This window comes from Xenopus laevis, chromosome 8S, assembly GCF_017654675.1.
Source record: "Xenopus laevis strain J_2021 chromosome 8S, Xenopus_laevis_v10.1, whole genome shotgun sequence".
In the NCBI taxonomy this organism is placed as follows: Eukaryota; Metazoa; Chordata; class Amphibia; order Anura; family Pipidae; genus Xenopus; species Xenopus laevis.
In genome coordinates, this window is record NC_054386.1 from 8,282,244 (window position 1) to 8,304,691 (window position 22,448).

The window sequence follows — 22,448 nt, forward strand, 5'->3', positions numbered from 1 at the left end:
AACACTTTATCAGGGATCGTAGACTTTTCTCCATATTGACATTAAGGGGCAGATTTATCAAGGGTCAAATTTCAAAGTAATGGGAGTTTTTTTGAACTCTTTTAACTTCAAAATTTGAATTAAAAAAAAGACCAACTGAAATGTATTAAAAAAGGGGTTTTTTTTTGCAGGTGAATAGGTGGTATACAAAGTAAATATAAAAAAAACCCTTCATTTTTCAAAGTCCACCAATTGACTCCAAATAAGTTCTAGGAGGGCTCCATAGGCTAAAACAGCAATTCGGCAGGTTTTAGATGGCGAATGGTCAAAGTCTAATTTTTAAAGAGACAGTACATGATAAATTTAGAAATTCTAATTTTTGAATTTTTTTCAAATTCAATTTGAATTTGGACTATTCCCTAGTCGAAGTACACAAAAATTAGCTTGAAATTTTAATTTTTTTTAATTCAGATTTTCACTTCGACCTTTGATAAAATTGCTCATTAACCTCAAGAGCTTCTGACAAGTTCTTCTGAGCCTCAAGTTGCATTTTAGCACAACAATCAGTGATTTCATTAGATTAATAAGAGCAAATATTACTGAACAGGGACAGTGTCGGACTGGCCCGGCGCGACACCCGGAAAAAACCCGGTGGGCCCCGACGCTAAATGGGACCAGTCCCCTCTCCCGATCGGATTCGGGGAAAAAAAATTTTTAGGCGCAGCTTAGCACCATCTGCGAGGCACTTATTGATTTAGGAGCTCCGAGTGGCGCCTTCATCCATGTGCTATTGCCGCGTCATAGTAGCGGAGCGGGGGGTCAGCGGGGGCCCTGGACATTAGTCCCGGGGTCCTGGGCCCCCCAGTCTGGCCCTGAATAGGGATAAAACAGCACCTATGTTTGTGAAATTCCCCCACTGTTTTCAGAAATGCTTAAAATGTGTTTTTGTCCATGTCTGGATGTTGCCACTCCTTGTATCCTGAAATTATTACTATATATTGTTCTTATTCAATAAACTCAACTAAGTAAAAAAAATGGCCCACAAGAAAATCTTGCAGACATTAGATGGGGGGAAGCATATACAGTCGGTACCATTTAGGCCTATAGCTGAAATATGAAAGGGCTGATGGAAACTTTTTGGTACCACTGGGAGATTCTTGGGAGACTTATGAGTCTAACCTTGATCTGTTTCTTCTGGTGGCAGTTTTCTTTGAAACAAGGAACCTCTGCATTTCTGAAAGCCTATTTATATTATGATTCTATGAACAGAAGTAAAGCTCCATGGCTCCTACAAGACTATGACGGCAGAAATATTGAGCTGCAGCCGACATCGAATTTACCAAACAATTCAGAGTTTATTGGCATGTTTTGACGCATTTTGTAGGCATTTCATTCTCCAATACAGGGTGGCAGGTTTTAAATGAATCATAAGATTTGTGTTACAATAGCACAGAAATAAACCAAACATAAAAATTCAGTTTTCCATATGTTTATTGTAACTGTAAGAAGCTTTATAGACCCAAATACAGTGTTGAAAAAAACGTTTGTAGAGAGGAAGGCTGATGGAAGAGCAGGAGGTGCAGGATAAGCAGTATATGAACAAGGGAGGTCTTAAAGGGACACTTGTAATGTGGTGCCCCGTGTCCTTCTGGGATATTTCGCCAATTAACTCACCACTGTCTTAGTTGCAAGAAATTTGCAATATCCACTTTAGATATGAATAAGCTGGAGATTTACAAATTGATACAGTTGAAGTCAGGAACAGTTTATTAACAGCACAGTTCTGTAGTAACACTTTTCACACAAATTCCCTTGACAAGAAACCTGAACAGTTCGTGTTCTCCACAGTCAACTGGGCACCAGCCTACTTCCCTGTTCCTTCCTTCTTGCCAGGGACAATGTACCTTCTTACAGACTATCAGCAGCTCAGCCTTGCATTTGAGACACAAAGCACCTAGTCCTACCTCTACTGGCTTCCTAACTGGCCAAAGTACTGCCCCATCCTCTTTCCCTGTTGGAGCCTTAGCTGCTTATCTCATCATACCTCCCAACATTTTGGAAATAAAAAGAGGTACAAAAAAGTCGCAGACATTTTTGACCACGCCCATTTTATGGCCACACCCCCTAATTACCATGTTCATTTTGCCAAATTTGGCAGGTTATGGAAGTTTGAACATATTTCTGTGTTTTTTTTTTAGTAATTACAGTTTTGCTAATGAAGGTGAATTGCCCTTTCCTGCCCCTGAAATGAAGTGATTGTGTTCAAAAAAGGCTTTAGTTCCTCACATTTTTATGCAATCTTTTTGTTCAACCCACTGAATTAAAGCTGAACGTCTGCAGTTCAACTGCATCTGAGCTGTTTCATTTAAAATCCATTGTGGTAATGTAAAGAACCAAAATTAAAGTTGTCTCTGCCCAAAGATTTATGGACCTAACTGTATTTAAAGGGATACTGTCATGGGAAAAAACTTTTTTATCAAAATTAATAAGTTAATAGTGCTGCTCCAGCAGAATTCTGCACTGAAATCCATTTCTCAAAAGAGCAAACAGATTTTTTTATATTCAATTTTGAAATCTGACATGGGGCTAGACATATTGTCAATTTCCCAGCTGCCCCAAGTCATGTGACTTGTGCTCTGATAAACTTCAATCACTCTTTACTGCTGTACTGCAAGTTAGAGTGATATCACCCCCTCCCTTTCCCCCCAGCAGCCTAACAAAAGAACAATGGGAAGGTAACCAGATAGCAGCTCCCTTACACAAGATAACAGCTGCCTGGTAGATCTAAGAACAACACTCAATAGTAAAAACCCATGTCCCACTGAGACACATTCAGTTACATTGAGAAGGAAAAACAGCAGCCTGCCAGAAAGCATTTCTCTCCTAAAGTGCAGGCACAAGTCACATGACCAGGGGCAGCTGGGAAATTGACAAAATGTCTAGCCCCATGTCAGATTTCAAAATTGAATATAAAAAAATCTGTTTGCTTTTGAGAAATGGATTTCAGTGCAGAATTCTGCTGGAGTAGCGCTATTAACTGATTCATTATGAAAAAAACATGTTTTCTGATGACAGGATCCCTTTAAGGAGCATTTCTCTCATTCCTGTAAGAAAGCTGTGTAGTAAGAGCAAAAGGCAAGTTGTATTAATCTTTATTTGGAAGGGATAGGCTGCCTGGTTGCTATATTCATTTGGAGAAAATCCTTTTTTTCACCTGTAATTAGCAGGGAATAGACTGAGATATTACTCAATATTATAGTGACCCACATGTATTCAGCCTGATTGGAACGAGCCCAGTAAATCACATGAACATGAAACAGAGCCTGTGAGTTGAGCTTTGTGCTTATGTCAAGCTAAGGTTACACATAGGAACATCTCCTGGCTATTTTTGATGCATTACTATAGAAACCACACAGTTCCCATTTTTATATTCCCTTGAGACTAATTACCTGTCAGAGCCTGGAAACGGAGGCAGCGCAACTGTCACAATCTAATGAAAACGATCCGCAGCTCAGAGTGACATGGGTTAATACAAATCCTGCCGCCCTCGTTTTATATATTTATATATATTTATATATAATGCTGCTGCTGTGCCTTCAGCTTTAACTATTACGTTTAAATGTATTTGTGATTAGTAGGGGCCAAACATCTGCACAGAAGACGTAAGCATTTCCGAATCCTCCAGTATTTCCTGGTATTTTGCAGATGTCCCTGAGGAGATGTCATTTCTTGTTTCACTTTTCCCCTTTTGTGAAACATTTGTGCAGTCATCAACTGTGTGTAGATTGATACGGAATAGGCGAAAGGTGCTTGTTACTTAAAGGACCAGTAACATCAAAAAATTAAATTATAAAATTAAAATATAATGCAGTGTTGCTCTGCACTGGTAAAACTGGTGTATTTGCTTCAGAAACACTACTATAGTTTATATAAACAAGCTGCTGTGTAGCCATGGGGGCAGCCATTCAAGCACAAGATACACAGTAGATAACAGATAAGTACTACTATAGTTTATATAAACAAGCTGCTGTGTAGCCATGGGGGCAGCCATTCAAGCACAAGATACACAGTAGATAACAGATAAGTACTACTATAGTTTATATAAACAAGCTGCTGTGTAGCCATGGGGGCAGCCATTCAAGCACAAGATACACAGTAGATAACAGATAAGTACTACTATAGTTTATATAAACAAGCTGCTGTGTAGCCATGGGGGCAGCCATTCAAGCACAAGATACACAGTAGATAACAGATAAGTACTACTATAGTTTATATAAACAAGCTGCTGTGTAGCCATGGGGGCAGCCATTCAAGCACAGGATACACAGTAGATAACAGATAAGTACTACTATAGTTTATATAAACAAGCTGCTGTGTAGCCATGGGGGCAGCCATTCAAGCACAGGATACACAGTAGATAACAGATAAGTACTACTATAGTTTATATAAACAAGCTGCTGTGTAGCCATGGGGGCAGCCATTCAAGCACAGGATACACAGTAGATAACAGATAAGTACTACTATAGTTTATATAAACAAGCTGCTGTGTAGCCTTGGGGGCAGCCATATAAGCACAGGATACACAGTAGATAACAGATAAGTACTACTATAGTTTATACAAATAAGCTGCTGTGTAGCCATGGGGGCAGCCATTCAAGCACAGGATACACAGTAGATAACAGATAAGTACTACTATAGTTTACATAAACAAGCTGCTGTGTAGCCATGGGGGCAGCCATTCAAGCACAGGATACACAGTAGATAACAGATAAGTACTACTATAGTTTATATAAACAAGCTGCTGTGTAGCCATGGGGGCAGCCATTCAAGCACAGGATACACAGTAGATAACAGATAAGTACTACTATAGTTTATATAAACAAGCTGCTGTGTAGCCATGGGGGCAGCCATTCAAGCACAGGATACACAGTAGATAACAGATAAGTACTACTATAGTTTATATAAACAAGCTGCTGTGTAGCCTTGGGGGCAGCCATATAAGCACAGGATACACAGTAGATAACAGATAAGTACTACTATAGTTTATACAAATAAGCTGCTGTGTAGCCATGGGGGCAGCCATTCAAGCACAGGATACACAGTAGATAACAGATAAGTACTACTATAGTTTACATAAACAAGCTGCTGTGTAGCCATGGGGGCAGCCATTCAAGCACAGGATACACAGTAGATAACAGATAAGTACTACTATAGTTTACATAAACAAGCTGCTGTGTAGCCATGGGGGCAGCCATTCAAGCACAGGATACACAGTAGATAACAGATAAGTACTACTATAGTTTACATAAACAAGCTGCTGTGTAGCCATGGGGGCAGCCACTCAAGCACAGGATACACAGTAGATAACAGATAAGTACTACTATAGTTTACATAAACAAGCTGCTGTGTAGCCATGGGGGCAGCCATTCAAGCACAGGATACACAGTAGATAACAGAGAAGTACTACTATAGTTTATATAAACAAGCTGCTGTGTAGCCATGGGGGCAGCCATTCAAGCACAGGATACACAGTAGATAACAGATAAGTACTACTATAGTTTATACAAATAAGCTGCTGTGTAGCCATGGGGGCAGCCATTCAAGCACAGGATACACAGTAGATAACAGATAAGTACTACTATAGTTTACATAAACAAGCTGCTGTGTAGCCATGGGGGCAGCCATTCAAGCACAGGATACACAGTAGATAACAGATAAGTACTACTATAGTTTATATAAACAAGCTGCTGTGTAGCCATGGGGGCAGCCATTCAAGCACAGGATACACAGTAGATAACAGATAAGTACTACTATAGTTTATATAAACAAGCTGCTGTGTAGCCATGGGGGCAGCCATTCAAGCACAGGATACACAGTAGATAACAGATAAGTACTACTATAGTTTATATAAACAAGCTGCTGTGTAGCCATGGGGGCAGCCATTCAAGCACAGGATACACAGTAGATAACAGATAAGTACTACTATAGTTTATATAAACGATTCGAAGGATTTTAATCCATCGATCGAACGATTTTCCTTTGATCAGAAAATTGTTAGGAAGCCTATGGGGACCTTCCCCATAGGCCAACATTGCACTTCGGTAGGTTTTAGGTGGCGAAGTAGGTGGTCGAAGTTTTTTTTAAAGAGACAGTACTTCGACTATCGAATGGCCGAATAGTCGAACGATTTTTAGTTTGAATCATTCAATTCAAAGTCGTAGTCGAAGGTCGAAGTAGCCAATTCAATGGTCGAAGTAGCCCAAAAGAACGTTCGAAATACGAAGTATTTTTTCTTTTATTCCTTCACTCGAGCTAAGTAAATGTGCCCCGTAGTGTCGTTTCTGTAGAGTTCCTGCCTACGTTGAGGTGACCCAAGTCCCAGCATTTGCTTATTACATTTAATAGTCCCTTGGCTTGTCACCATGGCAATCGTGCTTTTTAAGATTATATTCTATAAAAGGAAAACAGAAACGCACGCCATATGGATTTATTTAGGCAAAGAGCCAAGGATAGAAAATAGAAGTTAAATAAGAGAACACAAGGGAAAGTGTAAAATGATAAACTGATTAATTGTATCCATTCAAAAAAACAAAGCTATAACAACGTATGGCAGACATTTATTAAAGAGGTTAGATATGTCTCCACCTTTTTCCGAAAAGCCTACGCAAACCTTACGCATTCATCGCTGAATAAAAAATTGGCCCGAGTTTTAAAATCAAATAAGTTTTATTGTTCTGCCAAACCAATCCAAAACCAGATTCTACTGAAAGTGAATCCTGAGTCCATTCCTAGTGAATTGCCTCTTAAAGGAGAACTAAACCCCTTAGCTACTACTTTAGACAGTGCCCCCTCCCTGCTTCCCCCCGCATAGTTTGTTAACCCTGAAAGTGCCCCTAACACCTAACCCATCACTCAGTACCATTTATACTGATATCATTTAAAGGATATTCATGGGGCTTGTGTATTATAATGAAAGAATTGAAAGCCTGGAATAAGAAAATGTCTTCTATAGGAAGTAAATGGCCACTTCCAAAAGTCAGAACTCAAATATGTCTTACCATTAAGTTAATAGGAAATCCCGGTCCTTTCCATTGATATAGATATGGGCAGTAACATAACTGAAGGGGGGCGGGCCCTGGTGCGGGATGTCCCGCCGGGCCCCGCCCCCCTCCGTACCTGATTATTTTACACGAAATCCACCGATGCGGGCGGAAATCGGCAGTGCGCAAGCTGCCGGGGGGCCCTGAGGGGGTGCCGGCCCTGGTCCAATTGCACCCCCTGCTCCCCCGGTAGTTCCGCCACTGGATATGGGATCCAAAAACCCATTTTCCAGAAAGCTCTGAATTACAGGAAGGTCATCTCTCGTGGGGTCCATTTTAATCAAATAATTGAATTTTTCAAAAATGTCTTTTATTGTGATAATAAAACAGTACTTTGTACTTGATCCTAACTCAGTTGCACAAACCCATATTGGTGACAAAACATATTGGGGTTCATTGATAAAGTTTGCACTGTGCATATTTTTTTTTTGCAAATGGCTGTATTGCCCGTGTTTTTTTCTGAGCGCTAAAATATTGCACTGCTGTTGCCCGTCTTTCATTTTTTGCAAATTTGCATTGCAATAAAAAATAGTCGCAAATGAGATGGGTGTTTGCATGACTGCATTGTGGGCAAAAATAGCATTGACAGTAATTAAATTCCCAACTCGCGAAAACTTTCTCCGCCACCAAAAGCAGAGTTGCATATATATCGCAATTTGCGACTTTTGCCATATTTAAAAAGCTCTTATGGACATTCACAGTGCAAAAAGAAATTCGCAATTCTGTTTGCACGCTCATACCCAGCTTTATAAATATAACCGTGCGCAGGAAAATATATTCACTGTGCGAACCAATGTGCTCTGCACTCCATTTACCCGTTGAATTAAAAGAAGTAAATGTTTATTTCAGCATATTAAAAGCATCCGTTCCCTGGCGCGTTTCGTACGCGCGGGTGAATGGAGTGCTCGTCAGATCTTTTCTAGGTACTTTATTACACATTAGAGGTTCATATTTTATTTAGTTATGTTGTGTAAAGAGCAATGGTTTTCTACGCATCAGTGCATTTGCTTTTTAGCAGTTTGGGGCCATTTTGTATGTTTTTGTTATCCCACTAAAAACTCTGCCATAGGACAGAAGCAACACAGGATTGCGGTTTTACTGCGACAAAGGAAGACGCTACAAAGACACAAGTGCCACACAATACACTCTGTTCTGCAAGCACAATATATAGACATTCTCCCCAAACTCTCACATTTTCAGACATACATCATGGTAAACTGCAGAACAAATTGGCACTGTGAATACATTACAATAAATAACACATTATTCGGTGCAATTACATTCATGAAAACTCCAAATAGGAGCCCAGTGGGGTAATGTAATAAGTCGCTAAACAATTTGCACAAATAAGAATAAAAATGAGCATTTCGTAATGTAATACTCTTCCTTAAAGGAAAACTATACCCCCCAAACAATGTAGGTCTCTATTAAAAGATACTGAGTAAAACAGCTCATATGTAAAACCCTGCTTCATGTAAATGAACCATTATCATAATAATATACTTTTATAGTAGTATGTGCCATTGGGTAATCATAAATAGAAAATTGCCATTTTAAAAAATAAGGGCCGCCCCCTGAGATCGTAGGATTCACTGTGCTCACATACAAACCACATGTAAGGTCACATGAGCCAATTAACAGACAGAGTTCTGCCTTTTGCTTCCTCACTTCTTCCTGTTACAGTTAGTGTTGTAGTATTTCTGGTCAGGTGATCTCTGAGGCAGCACAGATAGAGTCACGAAATGGTGGTTCAAGGCAAGAGATGTAAAAGGGCAATATTTATGTAAATATATATTCCAGTTTGGTAAAATTCTTAATAATTCATTCAATTTGATATAAACTATCTGTTGCTTAATTATTCATTTTGGGGGTATAGTTTTCCTTTAAAGGGATACTGTCATGGGAAAAAAAATTTTTTTCAAAATGAATCAGTTAATAGTGCTGCTCCAGCAGAATTCTGTACTGAATCCATTTCTCAAAAGAGCAAACAGATTTTTTTATATTCAATTTTGAAATCTGACATGGGGCTAGACATATTGTCAATTTCCCAGCTGCCCCAAGTCATGTGACTTGTGCTCTGATAAACTTCAATCACTCTTTACTGCTGTACTGCAAGTTGGATTGATATCACCCCCCCTCCCTTTCCCCCCAGCAGCCAAACAAAAGAACAATGGGAAGGTAACTAGATAGCAGCTCCCTAACACAAGATAACAGCTGCCTGGTAGATATAAGAACAACACTCAATTGTAAAAACCCATGTCCCACTGAGACACATTCAGTTACATTGAGAAGGAAAAACAGCAACCTGCCAGAAAGCATTTCTCTCCTAAAGTGCAGGCACAAGTCACATGACCAGGGGCAGCTGGGAAATTGACAAAATGTCTAGCAGCCCCATGTCAGATTTCAAAACTGAATATAAAAAAATCTCTTTTGAGAAATGGATTTCAGTGCAGAATTCTGCTGGAGCAGCACTATTAACTGATTCATTTGGAAAAAAACATGTTTTCCGATGACAGGATCCCTTTAAACTGTTATTGCATTGCAAATTTTAATTGCAATTTTAAGAAGTGCTTGAAGGCATCGTAATCTTTTGCAGCAAACATAACGACTTTTTCAGTAAGAAGTTTTATCACATTCACTAGGAAATTCGCAAACCTTCTTCCCCTGTAGGAAGTGTTCACTAAACAGTTTCCAGGTTCACAAAAGGTCTATTATATTCTCCCACATACTGTATGTTAAAAGCCTGGCTGAAACAAGAAATTCAGTCATTCGCTGGCTTCTCGTGCTTCATTTGCGCTATTTTTATTGCACTTGGCGGCAGATTAGCCATATTACAGTAAATAAACGCTGCCGCACAATCACAGACACCAAAAAACCTAAAAGTGGAAACGTTCTTTTCTACTGTATTCATCCGCTTCCCATTATTAAAGCTGACACTGTACTGATCTATTTGGTTCATGACAAAAATAGAGATCGCTTATGCGGTTTCCATGGATACAGAATTTTCCTGAGGAATGATAAAGTAGGAATTCACACAGAGACACCTATTTATATTTTTACTGGGGAAAACAAAACTCACACCCACCTCAAACTAAATTCAGACTTTAGTCTTTTCTAGTCAAGCCCCCTAGTGTTATCCACCCTGACTTCAGTACAGCCCCTCCCACTCATAACCTACATCTACTGCTCCCACCCCCTGCTGGGCTCACAATGCACCCAACAAATGCCCTCCTGCATTCTGCTCCAGTTTAGAACAGTCCAGAACAGGGGTACACAGAAGAGGTACATGCCTTGTGCTCCCCTACTGTTGTGCCCTAGACACACGCCTACTTCTATTTCCAGCCCTAAAATTAGGTTGCTGAATATTTTTTCAAGTTGGAGAAACTATTTTTTTTTGCTGCAAAAAAACTTTAATCACAGCATAAAAAACCCCTCAAATTTGAATAGTGATAAATCTGCCCCATAATGTCGCTCATTGACTGTGGAGGCCAATGTGCTGTATGAACCTCTAGTGCTGATGTAGCTCAAATGCATTCTCGTAACCAGGCAATCAAAACCATGTGTTGTCACAAGTTGCAGGTAAAGGTGCATTGATCTAAAAAAAATAGTATTTCATAATTTCTTTACATTTCCCATTCACTGAGAAACCATTACTTACAGTAGTATGTGTGTGTGTGTTTTCTCTAGTGTACAGCAGATTAGTATGCATGTTAAGGGTTACTGTCATGGGAAAAAAAAAAATTCAAAATGAATCAGTTAATAGTGCTGATCCAGCAGAATTCTGCACTGAAATCCATTTTTCAAAAGAGCAAACAGATTTTTTTATATTCAATTTTGAAATCTGACATGGATATATTGTTAATTTCCCAGCTGCCCCAAGTCATGTGACTTGTGCTCTGATAAACTTCAGTCACTCTTTACTGCTGTACTGCAAGTTGGAGTGATATCACCCCGTCCCTTTTCCCCCCCAGCAGCCAAACAAAAGAACAATGGGAAGGTAACCAGATAACAGCTCCCTAACACAAGATAACAGCTGCCTGGTAGATCTAAGAACAACACTCAATAGTAAAAACCCATGTCTCACTGAGACACATTCAGTTACATTGAGAAGGAAAAACAGCAGCCTGCCAGAAAGCATTTCTCTCCTAAAGTGCAGGCACAAGTCACATGACCAGGGGCAGCTGGGAAATTGACAATATGTCTAGCCCCATGTCAGATTTCAAAATTGAATATAAAAAAATCTGTTTGCTCTTTTGAGAAATGGTTTGCAGTGCAGAATTTTGCTGGAGTAGCACTATTAACTGATGCGTTTTGAAAAAAATGTTCCGATGACAGGATCCCTTTATCATTGAAGGAGGACTGTCTGCACAAAACAGGAATGGATGTTTAATGAATTTGTCAAAAAATATTTATTTTTTCTTTTGTATATTTTCTGGCAACGAAAAACACACTTCTGCTGTTTAGATTTTACCTGCTCTAATTGGCTTTAACCAAGTCAGCAATTTGCAATGCAGCATTAACAAACAGCTTGGTTGGGTTGTTTCCAAACTGGAAGTTTGTGATAATTGTAGGTCAAATGTGATTAAAAAAGGGAGCCAAGAACAAGATAATCTGTGCCAGAACATTAGGACTAGGATTTTCTTTATGATGAAAAGAACAATGTCCAATGAAGCCATGGTTTGAGCAGACAACATCACAGAAGCTTAAGGATAGTAAAAGGTTTAGCACTTTAATAGATACAGTATATATATATATATATATATATATATATATATATATATATATATAGACAAATACAAGATTCCTCTGCACTCAACCCATTATCAATATATTTAAGACAGAGACATTTTGTGCTACTGCTACTGAAAAATGCCTTACCCTTTAAACAAAACAGGGATTGTTTGTCCATATATTGCAATATATTTAAGCTGGCCAACTACGTCAAAGTCATCCCATATCTGGCCAGTCCTATGCTCAATTTTCATTTGATTCATTAAGAATTCTATTGCTTCATTATACATTTTATAAAAGGGACGAATACGTTTTACCTGCAACTTACTTGCTGTTTTCAAAGTAAAACTCCCAAACTTGGCTGCCCTTTTATTAGACACCAGTGGGATCACCTGACTATAGTTGGAGGGGGTGGGAGCTACAACATGGAGCTGGTCACTGCTCTTGTAGAACTATAACAAACAAGGGAAAGTTGTGCTCACCACTAGTTTTTAAAATCATTAGGCGGGGATGCAATGAGGGTGTGACCACAAAATACATACAGACAAATACAAGAGTCCTCTGCACTCAATGGGTTGAGTGCAGAGGAATCTTGTATTTGTCTATATATATATATATATATATATATATATATATATAAAAATGGTCAATAAACCGCACTTCCAGGACTTCCATAAGGTGTGAAAAAGCAAAAATTATTTTATTATCAACGTTTCGGCTCCCAACTTAAGCCGTCTTCACCTCCTGAAGACGGCTTAAGTTGGGAGCCGAAACGTTGATAATAAAATAATTTTTGCTTTTTCACACCTTATGGAAGTCCTGGAAGTGCGGTTTATTGACCATTTTGATTATTTATAATTTAACCAGCACCTAGGCAGTGACGACTACTTGGGAGTGCTCCAGATTGCGATTTCTGTATATATATATATATATATATATATATATATATATATATATATATATATATATATATATATATATATATATATTAGACATGGGCTCACTGCCACACTGATTAATGTATTGATCTTTGTATTGGAAGAAACTTTGTGTAAGTTAGAAAAGGAAATGACTTGAAGGTAACGGAACATTGAAATAACCCCAAAGAGAATTTCTGCAAATCCTTCTCATTATAGTCAGTGGAAACACCACATAGACTTCCCTACTCGCAATTGCAAGAAATAAATATTTTTCATAGAGTTTAAAACGTGATAAAAGTCCGTGTCATTACTGTTAATGCTGGACATTTCTTTTTTTGTTGAATTTTCATTTTATCATGAGTATATGTTATTTATTTGAGTGTAAGGATGGTGCCTTTCATTTGGAGGTAGGGTTGCCACTTTTTTCTCTTGATGAAAATGGGCAGGGGATGGGCTGGTGACGTAGGGGGACGAGTTATGTCAGGGGCGGGACTGATGATGTGGCAATCAGCGATTGGGTGGTCTCTATGTCATTCATTTCAATGTCCTGTCCGGATTTCCTAATTTGGAAACCGGGCTGTCAGGGTGAAAACCGGACAGGTGGCAACCCTATTTGGAGGTGTTGAACTTGATGGACCCTGGTCTTTTTTCAACCCGATCTATGTAACTATAGTTCATGTACCATTTTTTGTCACTCTCTTCTTAGATTCCCACCCCCGATTGAAGGAAATATAGGTTTTACAGTAACGGTAATAAGCTCTGCTGAAAATCTCACTACAAAGCAAAATTTTGCAATATGCATTGAAGTCAGCCTTCCTTGCTAGAGAAGCTCAGTTCCACTGTGCTATAAAACTGTTCTGCATTGATAAAAAGTCTCCCATTTTGCCAATTTCTTCCAAACACAGCGCTCCTTAGATACACACGGGTTGGGCTCTAATCCCGCTGGTTGATGTGAAAGACCATTGGTGCCTAATAATGACATCTGCCGACCTTTTTGCTTATCTTCAGGTTCTAAATACCATTTTTTTTATACATGGCCAAATTCTAGTGCAGATTTACCCAATTTTCACCACCGGCAAAACTGTAAATTTCTCTTGGAACGTTGTCTGTTGGCAGTACTTTGCGTTTCTGTTTACATCATCTTCCAGGAATGCCTTTATTTCTTTAATGGCAACAAGATTATAACGGAAATGTAGAAATGTTAATCAATAACAATATAACTGACTATCCAACTAAAAACAAATGATTGCTCCAAAAACATCTTCAAAGACACTCTTTTATATCGTAAAATATAAGGATATTATGAGTGACCAAGGAGTTCCATTCCCAATATAAATGTAAGAGGCCAAAGGCCTCATATTTTCCAACAAGGGTTACTTTCTTTATTCTAATACACAAGCTTTAGTGAGTCATGTGACAAAAATGATTTATAACTGATGACATCACTAAAAGCCGTTTGTAAGGATATACTTTATAGGATATTGTGTATTATTTATATATAATACACAAAAGCCATGAATATCCTGTAAATTATATCCTTATAAACGGTGAGTAGTGATGTCATCAGTTATAAACGGTGAGTTCTGATGTCATTTCTGTCACATGACTCACTAAAATTTGTGTATTATAATTAATAAAGTACCCCCAGTTGTAAAATATGAGGATATTATAAGTTACCTCGGAGTTCCATGACCTGTATAAAAACACTCGGCCTTCGGCCTCGTGTTTTTATATGGTCATGAAACTCCTCGGTAACTTATAATATCCTTATATTTTACAAGAGGAGGTACTTTATTCACTATATATATTTATGAACACAACTTGACATTGCATTTGTTCTGCCATGTGTTTTATTATACATAAAATTTACTGGGATACTATGGGGCAAATTTACTAAAGGGTGATGTGACTAACGCTGGCGTAAATTCACTAGCGAAGGAGATAGACTCTAGCGCTACTTTGCACTCTAACGCCAGTGGAATTTTCACTCTGTCGAATGGACCTCAGACCAGGCGAAGTGCAATAGAGTAGATAGGAGTTCCTCAAAAAAAATTTGAAAATTAAATCCCAAAAAACGCTGGCGACTTTACAGTTTTTCAGGGTGATAGGCTGCCAAAGATTGTAAATTTTTTGGGCTAACTGGCTTTAGTGAATTAGCGTTGTCCTGGCGAATTTTTGCCTGGCGAAGTGTGGCGATGTGAGCAAAACCGTCGCTGGTGAATTTCCGGAGGTTAGTGAATTTGCCCCTATGAAGGAATTGGTGTAGAAAACAAGTTTAATTAACCCAAACATAATACTCTGCCTATTACTGAGCAGTATTTCTATTCATACATTGTTCTAGCAATAAAGTAAACATGACCAAGAAAAAAATACTGCAAACACTCATTTGAATAAAATGCAGTTTTGTTTTAATTTTTCTTTTCTATTAATGCAAAAATATCCACACGCGGCTGTGCGGCAAAACCAAACACACTCCCTGATAAATTACAGTTAATTGTGCTGATACCCATTATCCTTATTTTCAGGTTCCGTACACTGTATATATCCGTTTGAACAAAACTAGAGTTAACAATGATTTCTCTATGACAAACTATAGCAATAGAAATTGTCATTTCCAAATATAGTCTGGCACACTGTCTATTATGCCATTACAAAGTAAAAATATGTCCATAAATAGCTTTATTTCTCTTTTTTTTTTTTTAAACAAAAAACTTCTGCATATCATAAATATTTGTTATTCATATTTGTATAGCATAAATGTAAATCTTTATATACCCAAAGTACTTTCCTGTTAAAGCTGTACAATTCTAAATACAATATAATACAGTGTATTCGTATTTTACATCTCAAGCTTTAATTCTTAAAAATATCAACAATATGAACAGAGAACAGAACGTCTGAAAGTAAAACATAATGCTGAACAAGCAGAACTGGATAATATATTGATATCAATTCATTATTTAGAGTTTGTATGACATTCTATGTTGTAATTTGGTTATTACCAATATGCTTTTACATAGTAAATCAAATTGTGAACACATTAGAATTAACTCTCTGGATGATAAAACCCTACAGAGCACAACTTGTGTACAAATTGGCCAAACGTATCAGTAGAAGTTCCCATTAGCCAGAATGCTCTAGTCTACATGAAAAAATCTTTCTACAATCTGGATCACCATACCACACAAAGTCTACTAAAATCATTTAAACTTAATAAAAATGTTTTGCCTCCGATTATATTCAGCTATGATCAGGTACAAGGTATTGCTTCATTATTGCAGGAAAAAAGAAAACAATTTTAAAAGGAAATAAGGAGATGACCTTCATGTAATTTGGAGCTTTCTGGATAATTCGAAATGCGTCTGAATCTATAGTAAACCCTCAGATGAACGGGACTGATAGATTTTTAGATGAGATTTTTTGGCTCTGTGTAAAGTTTTGATTTAAAGATTTTAAAATATAATTATTGGGTCTACTCTCATTGGCATTTTGTATGGGGGGGGGGTTATAGTGTTCCCATATATAAGGATATAATCACTTTTTACCAAAATGCTATGACTTTTGTTGCATAAAGAAAAAGGATTAGGCAGTAGCCTGGTGACTAATAGCCTCTTCATTGGGCGACTTATCTCCCCGAAAAGACTTCCCACCGGCTAGAATCGTTTTTCTGAAGTTTCTTCATGAGGCAAATTCGGAAAACGAAGTGCTCTGAGTGACATCCCACCTGCGATTTAGATTCTAGCTGGTGGGAAGGCTTTTCGGAGAGATTAGTCGCCCAAATAAGAGGCAATTAGTAAGTGACTAAATCTCCCCGAATCTCCACGTCGGTCTCTGCCCTTAATGTCTTAACAAAGTATCTATATGTCTCTTATCAATATTCTCCTGCCATAGATTCTCTCAAACAAAGTCTGTCTTGGCAAACTGTCCCAACTGCACCAAGTAATTGTTGCTTACTCGAAGGGAAGTGAATAGAATCCAGAAAGGGCTGGTTTTGTTTTAATCTGAAACATTTGCAACCTTGCAATGCCAGGCTTTTAGGAATCTTCTCTGGAAAATGCTGCCCATTAATTTATTATTATTTACACTTTATGACTGAATGCAATCATTTCATTTTTTAAATTCATTTGTATTTTAGGTGTGATTTTCTGGAACAAGGTATTTCCTTTACACACTGTGTGTTGTTCAATTCCCCTTTTAGAGAATTTTTAATCTCATATTTGAGAAGAATACGTTGTTCTTCTAATACTAGGAGCTACATATTTTTCTCAGTAGACTATATCATAGATTTGTCCAGTCATATGGAGTTCCTTTCTGTCCTGGTATTACAAAGTCATTCTGATCCTTAAGTTGAAGGTAGAAAAAAGTGGCCTACCCTGTTTAAAGGCATGGGGTCCTTATGCCAGTATATGGAGACATAGTCAAATGCCCTACAAGAAGTCAGAGAACTCCTTGAAACATTTTGGTTGCTCATCAAAAGGCAAAATGATACAGACCTTAAATTTCATTTGAAACCATTTTCTAGCCATATTACTAGTTTCTGATATATAACATATGATTATGTCCCATCCCAGCTTAGCAATTACGAAGCTTTGAAACCTTAACTTTGGTGAGTTTCACAACTTGTAGAACAATCTTCATGCATTACCACTAAGTCACTAAGCCAACCAGTGAGACAATAAAAAGCAAAGGATAATTTAAGATAAATAAATACGGAGGAAGCAGGGTTATTACCTGCCCTGCTGTTACCTGGTTTCTGGGTGTTATTATAACAGATTATTGCTAAAAATCCTAATGGAAGGACATGCAAGGGAAAAGTTACTGTACTGTTGGAGCCATGTGTCCAAAACTGTGGGGGTGTCAAAATATATTACAAAGTTACTGTACTGTTGGAGCCATGTGTCCAAAACTGTGGGGGTGTCAAAATATATTACAAATTTGCTTAAAAACATAGGCAAGTACAAAATGTTACATTTTTATAATCCTAAACCAATTTGCCTACCATTAAAAAACCCTCAGCCATGCAGTCCCAGACACATTAAATTATTATTTAAATCAACTTACATTACATTTTTCTTGGTTGGCTTTATTATTAGCAAAGTAGATCCAGACATAGCTGAACTTGATAAATGTTTTACCCGACAAATGAATCAGGGTTGGTGGGTCGTAGAGACCAGGTACTGTGATATAAGCCACTTAACAGATCATCGAATATTTGCATAGTTTACAAAAATAGTTTCCCAATTACAAGGAAAACTTTCCTAGTGCTACAAAGTTAATGCATTTCATCTGCTGGAGTCATTATTTACAATTTAGACTATTCGTAGTAATTATTGCATGGATCACAATATCAGAGGACATTTTTAAAGATGCATTGCAGGGATTTCAAGATATCAAATTGGGGGGCTTAAATTGTTTTATGTGACATTATCATTGATTTGTGCCACTGGAAACCCCAAGCTATCTGGACTAAGATATTTATTTTAAAGGACAGGGGACATATAGTTTGGTAACTATAAGATGTGTAAAAGGTATGGTAAGCGGACTCCTCAGTTGAACCTTCGCTTTCAGCAATCCCACCAAACCCATTGTTACATACTGTAATGAAACACCAGGAGCCAGAAATGGGGTAAAATGGCCACAGCATTTACTCACATTTTATCAAATAAATAGGACTTTGCCAGCCTCACCCCAAGGCAATATTCATAGCCAGTATTCCATAAGAGATCTCCACTATGCTCTGTCTTTCTTCAGTGAAGACTAGAGATCAGCACTATGTCATTATATCCACCACTGAGTATTAGGCTGCCTCTACCTACAGAGAGGATGACCCCAAACCTGCAGGAGCTGCATCTCCCACCATGAGAGAAATTCAGCAGCCCTTCTGTCTGTCCTGAATCTGTAGTGTGTCGATGATAGGAAATCCAAGCAGGCTGTCACCAAGCACAAGCAGTAGTAGCATCTGTATCAATCAACCCACTCAGCAGTCACAGGAGAGAACCTCCTTTCTCCCTCTTCTAAAATTTCCTGTGCAGTACTCTGGCAAGGTCCTACCGCTGCTGTGATAAATAAGACTTATAAAACTTATACATTATCATATATCCACTGTTTTGATCCAGAGGAAGGCAAAAAACCCAGCCTGAAGCCAGTGGGAATTATGCCTTAAGAGGTAAAAAATTCCTTCCTGACCCCAATGGCGATCGGAAGCATTCCCTGGATGAAGTATTTGGCATTCATTTATCATGAATAATACCATGCAGACTCTCACGTTTATGCTGTATAACCGTACCAAAACCACAATATAACAGTGCGTGCAGGAAGACATCCATATTCCGTTATTGATAGATAATTTGAAAACATAAAAAAGAGAAACTCCTGACATTTCACAAAATATGCAAAAAAGAAGGGCGGGTGGGTGGGATGTTTCAACCTGCTCAGAAGATAAGGAAGTGAACTGCTTCTTCCCCTGACATCACATCCCTCTTTCTCCGCCCCCAGCCTGGCATTTCCCTGCCTTAACTCACTCCTTCTCATCCAATCACAGCTACATCTGATTCTGCCAATCTTTAAATATAAACCAGTGTAATCTGGCTGCTGGTCATTTGGGTCCCTTTTCATGCAGCCCCCAGGGCTATAACTCCAGGGTTTTCTTATACTGCCATCTGTATGATGCTAGTAAAGTTTGTTCTCAGTTCTCTCACACTATGGGGGAAATTCACTAAAGGGCGAAGTGACAAACGTCAGCGAAAATTCGCCAGCATGACACCATTTCAGGACTTTGCCAATTTACTAACGGGTGTAGGCGTAACTTCGCTAGCGAAGGAGATAGACTCTATCGCTACTTCACACTCTTACGCTCTGGCGAAAGAGCATTATTTTGCAAATTCAGTAAGATGCGCCTTTTACTTAACGTTACCTGTTCCTCCACACTTGCCTTCGCCAGCTCAGACCAGGCGAAGTGCAATAGAATGTATAGGGCTTCTTCAATTTTTAGTTGAAAATTTTTCCCAAAAAAAGCTGGCGTCTTTTACTTTTTCAGGCTGCAAAAGTCCATAAAAATGTTTTGGGTACCCGGGCTCCCCCCATACATTACCTAACATATGGCGCATAAACTATACACTGGGCTCATGTGTAGGGCAATATAACAAATTTATTTTATTTTATTAAGGTTCCCTGGACTTGTGTAATGTAATGTATTTGCTGCAACATATACGTCCATTCAACTTTAACTTCCCGCCGTATGCAAATTAGCCAATACTAGCGCAACTTCGCCAGAGTTCGGCGCCCTGGACGCAACTTTGGATTCTAGTGAATTAGCGTTGTCCCTTACGAATCTACACCTGGCGAAGTGTTGCGATGTGAGTGAAGCCGGCGCTGGCGAATTTCCGCAGTTTAGTGAATTTGCCCCTATGTAGGAGAAAAAGCTAAATATTGTAAGTATGTCAGCTTCCATAACTGCAGTTTCAGTGTAGAGCATGATTGTTGCCATTAAAAGCCGACATATAAACAAACCACTATAACTTCAAATTGATTAATGCTACCACATTGTTTTGCTTGCAGTCTTGATTCTCACAATAAAGAGTCAATGGGGATGTCATATGTGTAATAGATGAATGTAATAATGGATGGCATATGCCGTAATGTTAAACTTGTAATATATGAATGGCAGCCATACACCTACACATTGGGAAACTGTGTATATTGTTCTTTGAGAAATGGCTGCTGGCAACCAAATAACAGGACAAAAATACAAATAAAGATGTAAAAGATCAAGGTCAAGCTACAACTTTAAATTCTTTTTATGGTGAAATTCTATTTTCTGAAAGTCCCAAAGGTGGGATCAACATGACTGGTATGCTTGTACTCTAATTCAGCCAAATCCAGGATTTGTATTTTCTGATATTTTCTACTGAAAATGCAAATCACAGTTTTCTGCTTGTTATTTTAGATAAAAATGTTACATAAAAATGGTACAAATTGTCAATGCAGAACCAATTTTTTTAAAAAAAGAGTGAAATAACGACTCTTTTGCCGTGAGTTAAAGGGGTATTAGAAAGCATAAAAATACAAATGCTCTGGCACTTGTGGGATTGCCAACCTGCAATTAACTGTTTATTGTGTGCAAAGTTGTATCGTTTCTTCCTAAAGTGCATGCAATTCCAGTGCAGTTTCTCACACTTTTCATGCTGATTTCTGCTGACCCAAACAGCGTTAAATAATCTTTCGAATTTAAAAATATCTGCCTATTTAGCGCATTCATTCTTTTACTATAATTCCCAGTCAGCTACCCTTATACCTTGCAGCCACCTTGATAGCTTGTTGGATAATGCTATGGATTTGTGGCCTGCAACTGTCTTATCTGCAACCCGACCCGCAACCCGCCATCTAGTGATGGGCGAATTTATTTGCCAGGTGCGAATTTGCAGCGAATTTCCGAGATTTGCCGCCGGCAAATAAATTTGTCAAACAGCTGCGAAAATTCCAAAAAACAGACGCCGGCGTCCAAATAACATATTGCAAATTTTTCAGAGAAGCGAAACGCCCCAAATTCGCCCATCGCTACCGCCGACCACCATCATCAAAAGTGGGCGGGGACAGAAAACCATTTTGTAAAACTTTAAAAGGAGTAAAATATGGAAAATATTACACAAGATAAGAAATTTAGATGAGACCCGCAACCCGACCCCCAGACCCGCACCTGAAAATCCTCCCCTCATTCCACACGGTACCCGCTTATTTTACGGGTAACCCCCGGGTACCTGACTCTACTGCAAACAGACTCAGATCGACCCTGTATACTAAACTCCACTTTTTGCCTTTATTTCAATCTTAAAACTATAAAAAAAACAACATTTTAAATAACTATTCAGTAACAGCCATTGATTTCCAGGCCCTGATAGGTCCTGACATTTACCCTGTGCTAGAATTTGTGCGCTGGTATTTCATAGATCTTATGTCCCAATATTATTAGCATAAATGTTTATTATTTTGTCTAATAGAGAGGCATGGTCATTCAACAGTATCCAATCCGTTTCTGTGATACATACAGACATGGGTAGCTCAATACCAAACACAGTAGATGTTTTCATACTAGAGAAATGGACCTAAAATTATTCATAATTACACTATAATATAGTCACTAAAATGCCAGTAGTGATTAGTTTTAATGTTTGCTATTATCAAAGGTATGAGGAGGCTCTGACAGCTACATAACCAGGTCTCTGGTCATCTTAAAACTCATATCTCAAATATAAGCCTTATCATTAAGTCAATAATTCAGCAACTGCACCAAACTGAACAGCTTCACAATGTTTTGGTTTCCAGAAGGAGGGTCCATAACTTATATTATACCAGTGTTACAAAACATCCTGAGCTCTAACATGACTAACAAAGTTACTGATTTAATTAATAATGGTGTCAGGCCTATGTAACAGGTAGTGGGCTTAGGTTAGGGTTTATGTAGTTTTTAGGAGCATCATTTGTATAGTCAACAATGTTATAGATAATTACAATTTCTGTGAACCATTTTAAGCGGGCCATAGACGCAAAGATCTGATCGTACGAATCGAGGATTCATTTAATTTCCGGACTGTGTGTGGAGAGTCCCGACATTTTTCATCCGGCGGAGATCGGTTGTTTGGTTGATCAAACAGGTTAAAAGATTTCTATCGGCTGCCGATAATATATCTGCGTGTATTGTACAATTTTCAGTGGGAGACTG